Below are 6619 nucleotides of genomic sequence, written 5' to 3'. Positions count from 1 at the left end.
GAATTTAGCTGAAAGCTGCACTTGAAATATATATGTAAAAGTTAGTCCTGCTCATAAGTTCACTGACTGGCCTTGCACAGCTGCTCAGGAGCAGCCCGCGGACTAACCATGGGGCTGAGTTCACCCTGCTGACACCGCTTGCCGGTGGGACCTCCTTGGGATGTGGCTCCGGGAAGAGCCAGATGATGCTCCCCAATGCGAGCCCTGCACTACAGCAGCTTCCCTGGCACACCTCCCTGCTGGGCAAAGCATCCCATGGCCCCATTGCCTCTGGCAGTGGCAGACCACAGGTTGAAAAGGGTCAATCCTCGATCCTGCCAAGGAATAATCTCCTTAGCTCTTCCTAGAAGAGCCACCTGCCACAGGGCAAGCAATTGTGGAAAGGAGCCTAAGTTCAAGCCAAAAGCAGGGGTGGAAGTTCAGCCTGTGCAGGTACAAAGCAGGTTAGCTCCTGTTCTGAGACACAGTGTTATGAAATTTTGTGGTACAGTCTCATTTAAAGTTGTTAGTTTTCTTGTTTGGTAAAATATAACCCTCTCCCCCTTTAAATAAGATGGTAATTAAAGCAGGCAAATGCAGTACACAGAATCCTGTTGCTTAGACCTTGATCCTGTTTAGTGCTTCTGATCCCTGGCTTCATTAAAGAAGTGTTTAAGTGGATAATTTTGTTTCAGTAAGTGAACTGTTCTCTTAGATTACCAGGGAGTATTTAGTGTTCTGCCAAGTTAGGGTTCAGAAAAAAAATGCCCTCTAAAATAGGGTGGACAAAATAAAGCAGGAGGGTAATCATATGCTGGCTAATTGTTTAAAAATGTCAGAATACTAAGAGACATGCATTTAATGTGAGAAACAAAAATCTAATTGAGTACATTTTGGAGGCACCAGGGGAGATTTGGACTGCATCGTGCTAGACACAAACAAACACACATTGATCAGAACTTGTGGGCATGAACAGTATACAGCATTAAATGGATGAGACAGAGAGACAAAAAAAAAAGTATTTGTCCTTGTGCTGAAAGTTCCTACTGTAGGCAGAATCAGATGGAAACTATTGCTGGAAATGTAACTAAAATATTTGTAACTACCACATCTCCAAATACTCTAGTATAATTTATCACAGCAAAAGGCATCCTGCAGCCTGCATTTCTTATTACTGTGCAGACGAATATTAAAAGACACTTAACTGCAAAATGAGATAAACCTTCTTCCACGTGAACTCCTAGGCTCAACCAGTTCAAGAGATCAGCAGTGACTCACTTCTGAATGACCAGGTCATAGCAGGGGCACTAACCATTGTCTGGTATTGAAAGTATCAGGTGTGACCACCTCGTAACACTGTATGTTTACATATTTACCCTGGTGATGCTATTTCTGTAGCTGTGGTCATTCTGTCCCTGTGGGCCTCAGTGTTGCATGTGAAACTGGATAGTGTTACCAGCAATGGAGGAGGAGGATGTCACCTATTGACTGTGATAGTTTAGCACACTTCATGCTTATGCAGCATGTTAGATCCCCAAAGCACTGGGCAAGCAGTGATTTAGTAATGTGAATTCACATTTTATGTCAGAATAACCATTAGGTATCCCTAGTAAAACTGTGATTTGGTACCTGTGCTTGTGTTGGGTACTTGAGCACCACCAAGACTTTACAAAGTGGGGAAAAAACAACTTTTGGCAAAATGTACATCCCAATAATACACAGTTTCTCTGGACACAGTCACAGTCCATAATTCCAACAGTAAAGAGGTACAGACGAAGAGCAAGTCAACCTCACCTTTCTAAAAGGCAAACCTATTTTGGGATCCAGCCTGCCAATAATGTACTAATGGTTATTTTCAGGTCCTGGCTTCTGACGTCAGTAACTCACTGACAGCAGTGCGTTTCCTCTCACCAAAGGATAACTGTATGCAAGAGACAAATGAATCTGTTTGGTTTATCTCTGAGGCTACCTTATATTTTGGTCTTGGCTGCTACCTGTTTCTCTCACTGCCTCTCAATTTCTCTCTTCATGTTTCTCTCCTTGCTTGGCTGTTGAAAAAAGCAAGAAAGCACAAGCAGTGTCTTCAGATTTGCCACTTTAGGGAGACAAAAGGAACTTTATACTATTAGTTGCTGTAGGCAATATCCACATAGATGTGAATGTTCTCTTGGAACACCAAATGAGTTCTGCCTCCCTGCTTTCCACCTCCCAGCAAGTCATCCTCACTGGCTGTCAGAAAGCGTTAAGCACTCTGGAGAAACCAGGGATATAAATATTGCTATGGAAAATAGACATATGAAATTATAATAATTACAATTGTACCTACTATATTGCAGTATATTATTGAAGGGTTTTTTAAAAAAGTATTAGCCAAGCTTTCAAATCTGTTAGAAAAGAAAGATGAAACATGCACTTTTCTCTCAGTGTTTCTCATCACTTCATTTCTGAAGAGAGAAAATGGCTGAAAATTGAATCTATAATCCAGGTCCAGTTCTCATTAAGTGTTAGTATACAGTATATGGATTTTATTTACACGTGTTCTGAGTATTTGAAGTCTGCAGGTTGATCGTGTTCTGTGAAAGTTTTCCTCAAGCTCAGATGGAGATACAAGATCTCTGTCACTTGATTAAATTGTTGGTTAATTGCCACGTACTACCTAAGACCTGGGTATCACTAGTAATCTTCTGCGTACCAGCTGCTAGTCTGCCATAGATACAACGTAATGCAACATAGCTCAGGCTGTTGTGAAAATAAAATGTGGTACCCAAGGGCTGCAGCCAGACCTAACAAAGCAGGGGCTAGGAAACTTGAGGTTTTTTCCTCTCTCTGCCACTCATCTGCTGTGCAACTTTGGGGTAATCACTTTGACCTGCCATCTTCCTCTCTTCCCTTTTACTTTTCTTCTCTCTCTTGCTTTCTTAGGTTAAAAGAACATGAAGGATCATATGCACTTGGGATCTCTAGACTTCCCCATACAAAGAATTCTTCTGTTTGCATCCAGCTAGGATGTGAACCTTTTGGTTCATATGACCTTAGAGAGCGCTCTTGTGAAGACAGCCATATATGTAAGTAGTGCGAGTTCAATGAAGGGATTACACTTTAACTGCAACAAGACCAGTGGATGGTACAGTGCCTGAGTGCAGAAAACAATAGCCATTAGTCTGAAATATTCCTAATTGAATCTGACTCCTAACTAAACCACTGCTGTGAGTCACAGCAGTTCTGCAATGTAAATATTTTTCTCAATCAGAGACAATAAAATATAATTGGAGTCAGCTTGTTGTTATTGATTAGAACATAATGCATTAGAGAGCATCCTTTTCCATACACTCTATTTATAGTGTCTGCATCATGGAACAGTCGTTACAGCTTTTCCATCCTCGTTGCGCAGTCATGAACAAAGCCTTAAACATGCATTCCTGTTAGCACACTAACTCAGGCCTGTCAAAAATGATGGGGACTAAAGCCAAACAGAGAACTTAGCATTTAGCATTTCTGTAAAAATCTATCCAAGTAGAGTGAAATCCAGGGAAACGGGGATGTGATTTAGCAAGGGATGTTAGTTTTCTCTATATGGGGCGTGCTACATGTTTAAGACATAGTATGTATGTTTACACTGCCAAAAAAATGTTTACAGGGCAGATGGCAAAAGTGGCTCTCTTGCCCAGCTCTGCAACTTCCCCTCCACTCCCCCATGAACCTGCAGTCCCAGGAGGGCCTTTCTCAAAGAGGTTCACAGTGGAAAGCAAGGGCTGTCTTCTGCCAGACCCAATTCACTTTCAACTGTAGTCACCTTAATGAGGTATCTATTAACAGGCACATAAGCAGGAAAGCGCCTTTAGGCTAATGCAGTGCAACTGCATCACAACCAGAGAGAAACTAATGTGCTGTCGAAATACTCGTCCTACCGCTTGCTTTGAATGCCATGGAGGGTTTAATTTTGAGGCTGCTGTCTTCAGAGGTGTTGCTGCAGGGTGGTAATAGTGCAGTATCACATGAAGCCTCTGATGCAGAGTCCACTTTCTTGTGGAGAACACAGAAAGTTGTCATGTCAGGAATGAGGTGTACATTTGCCGAGACTGACGCTACGGCAGCATGATGCGTTCCCAGGGGAAATAGCAACTGTAATGCTCTCGAACAAGTCCATTTGGTCTAATGTTTGCAGTAACCTCACAGACTCCCAAAGGTAAGGTTAGCAGACGCTTACTATCATGCAGAGTCCTCCTTCGTGATATGAAGCAGATAGATAGCTAATAATCAGGCTCCCAACTAAGCAAAGCACGTAAGCACATGGTTAACTGCTGAAGTTAAACATGTACCCAAGTAGTTCACTGAACCGGAGCCACAGGATAGAAAAGGTGACAGCAAAGGGAAAGTTCATCTGAAATAGAAGAAGCGAAACATGTTACTGGAAATACTGGTGACAATTCTTTCAAGTTCTTATCCTCCAACATAGTCTTATTTTGTCCCTGCTTGTATCCTAGCATAGCTATGCAGAGCTAAGCTGGAGTGATTCACCTTGGAGGGGTCTCTATTTCAGTGGAAATTACTTTAGGAGTAATTCATTCTGATTGTTAGTAGTAATTGCCTACTTTTCTGGCAGAGAAAGTGAGTAGTATTTAAAAGTGTGTGGCAAACAGCAATGGAAGAAGACCTACAATAAACTCTGTTGTTTGCTAGCCATGAGCAAACAACATGCATCCTTCTGCTACAGCAGATCCCAGACCCCAGAGCACCACAGAGCAATGTGCACCTGCTATAAATAGCCACCAAGGGCTGTTTGAGAGTCTTTTGAAGGTACTAAATATTTTTTCAGGACTAGATCTTTCATTTGTCCTTCATGGTATGACACAACATGAAATTCTATTGCTATGATATATTAGCTTGGATATTTTGGGCCTGGATGTCATTTACAGCAGAATAGGCAGTAAAAGCACCAATCAAGTTGATACAGAATCTATGTCTAATTCAAGGTCTTTCACACTTTCTGCATGGTGTAAAATGTGTCAAAGGCAGCCACGTTCCTCTGTGACGTGCTTGTTGTGCTCTGTGTTCCCCATGGCCTCAGTGGCTCCTGTAAGCAGGACCATGGAGCTGTGCTCCTGCTTCCTCTCTGCGGGAGCTTTCATCCCATGCCTTCAGTGACCATGGTCCATCATGAGCTTCTAGCTGCTAAGGGGTCTCCAGGGTGAAAGCAAACTATATATCCAGAGGAAAGAACACATGTAGTTCCAAATGCACAGGGCAAAGTACAGGAGGAACTGCAGGGGTGGGTAAAGCCCAGCTGGATCATCTCACGTCAGATTCCTGTGGGTCCCACAAGAGCATGTGGTCCATGAGGTTATGCTGAGCAGTCTGAAGGCCCATGTGAAAGATTAGCATCTGTTGCATCTGCAAGGAATGGTTTGATGCTGGCAGTGTCTTGCAGTCTGTGAAAAGGTAGGCACAATGCTTTGGTCCATGCAGTGCGGGATATGAGTTTGATCTTAAGCCCTATACTGTGTCAAGAGATGGCCTATAGCAGCATAAGAGTGTGCTAGAGAGCACACCCAAATTGCTCTACAGCAAGGGCAGGATATGTACAAACACACAAACTTTCACAGGGCCATAAGCCAAAGGACATATATCATCTCCAAGGAACAACAAGAGCTCCAATTGTTTTTTATGGGCCAAAACTCAGTTGACTGCATGGCTGTTAACTCAGACAAGCCAAAGCTGTCAAACCCAGAAGCTCCTGTTGGCCCGCTTGCTTGACACAGAGGACATTGTCCAACAAGAGCTGAATTGTTCATAAACTGCTCCTCATGAACCTCCTTGTACTGCCTGAACTCATAGAAAGGGCAAATACATCCTTGGAGGATTTCTGCCCTGCTGCTGCTTCCCTGGCACCTGGCAGACTGACGGGCATCAGAGCATGCAGCAGTTGAAAGAAAGAGAAGGTCACTGCAAAAGGAAGCCAAAAGATCAGGCACTGTTCCAGGCACGGCTGCTGATACATAAAATATAATCCAACTGGCATGCAAACCCTTGTAGCTGCCAGACTTGTCCCATGAAGAGCTCAGGGTGGTCTCCAGGGCTGGACCACTGAAAGGAAAAAATGCACTAATGGCAGCAAGACTGGGAAGCCTTGCCAAGTCAGAGAAAAAATCATGTGTGTACCAGTTTCCCTGCCTGTGAAGACAGCTATGTTATGTGTATGAGGAAGTACCCACACATGGACACGGTCATGCACGCATACGCACACGCTCAGCTCAGGCACACACAGCCCGAGATGGCTCCAGCTAGCATCACCCTGCGATGCCATCGGTGTCAGACGGTGCTGCTTATGCAGACTGCTGTGTGCGCTGCTGCCGAAGGGGACTTTACTCCCCGCCACACATTCCCGGCGCTAACGCTTGTGCCCCCGCCTGGCACGCAGGATCTGGGGAGAGGGCCAGCTGAAAAACAACCCAGAGGAAAAATAAAGACTCATGTTCAGCCTGAGACGTTCCCTGACTCAGTTTGCTGTGTGCCCCCACTTCTTGCTGGTGACAGTGCCAGGGAGGCTTTGGACATGTGCAGCAGGGCCAGTCTTGTCCCTTTTGATGACAGTGTGAAATCAGATCCGTGTGACTGCACACAAAACCCCCGTCTGGTTCAT

Source organism: Charadrius vociferus, unplaced genomic scaffold, assembly GCF_000708025.1.
Source record: "Charadrius vociferus isolate BGI_N301 unplaced genomic scaffold, ASM70802v2 scaffold82, whole genome shotgun sequence".
In the NCBI taxonomy this organism is placed as follows: domain Eukaryota; kingdom Metazoa; phylum Chordata; class Aves; order Charadriiformes; family Charadriidae; genus Charadrius; species Charadrius vociferus.
This window is presented reverse-complemented; position numbering follows the sequence as displayed.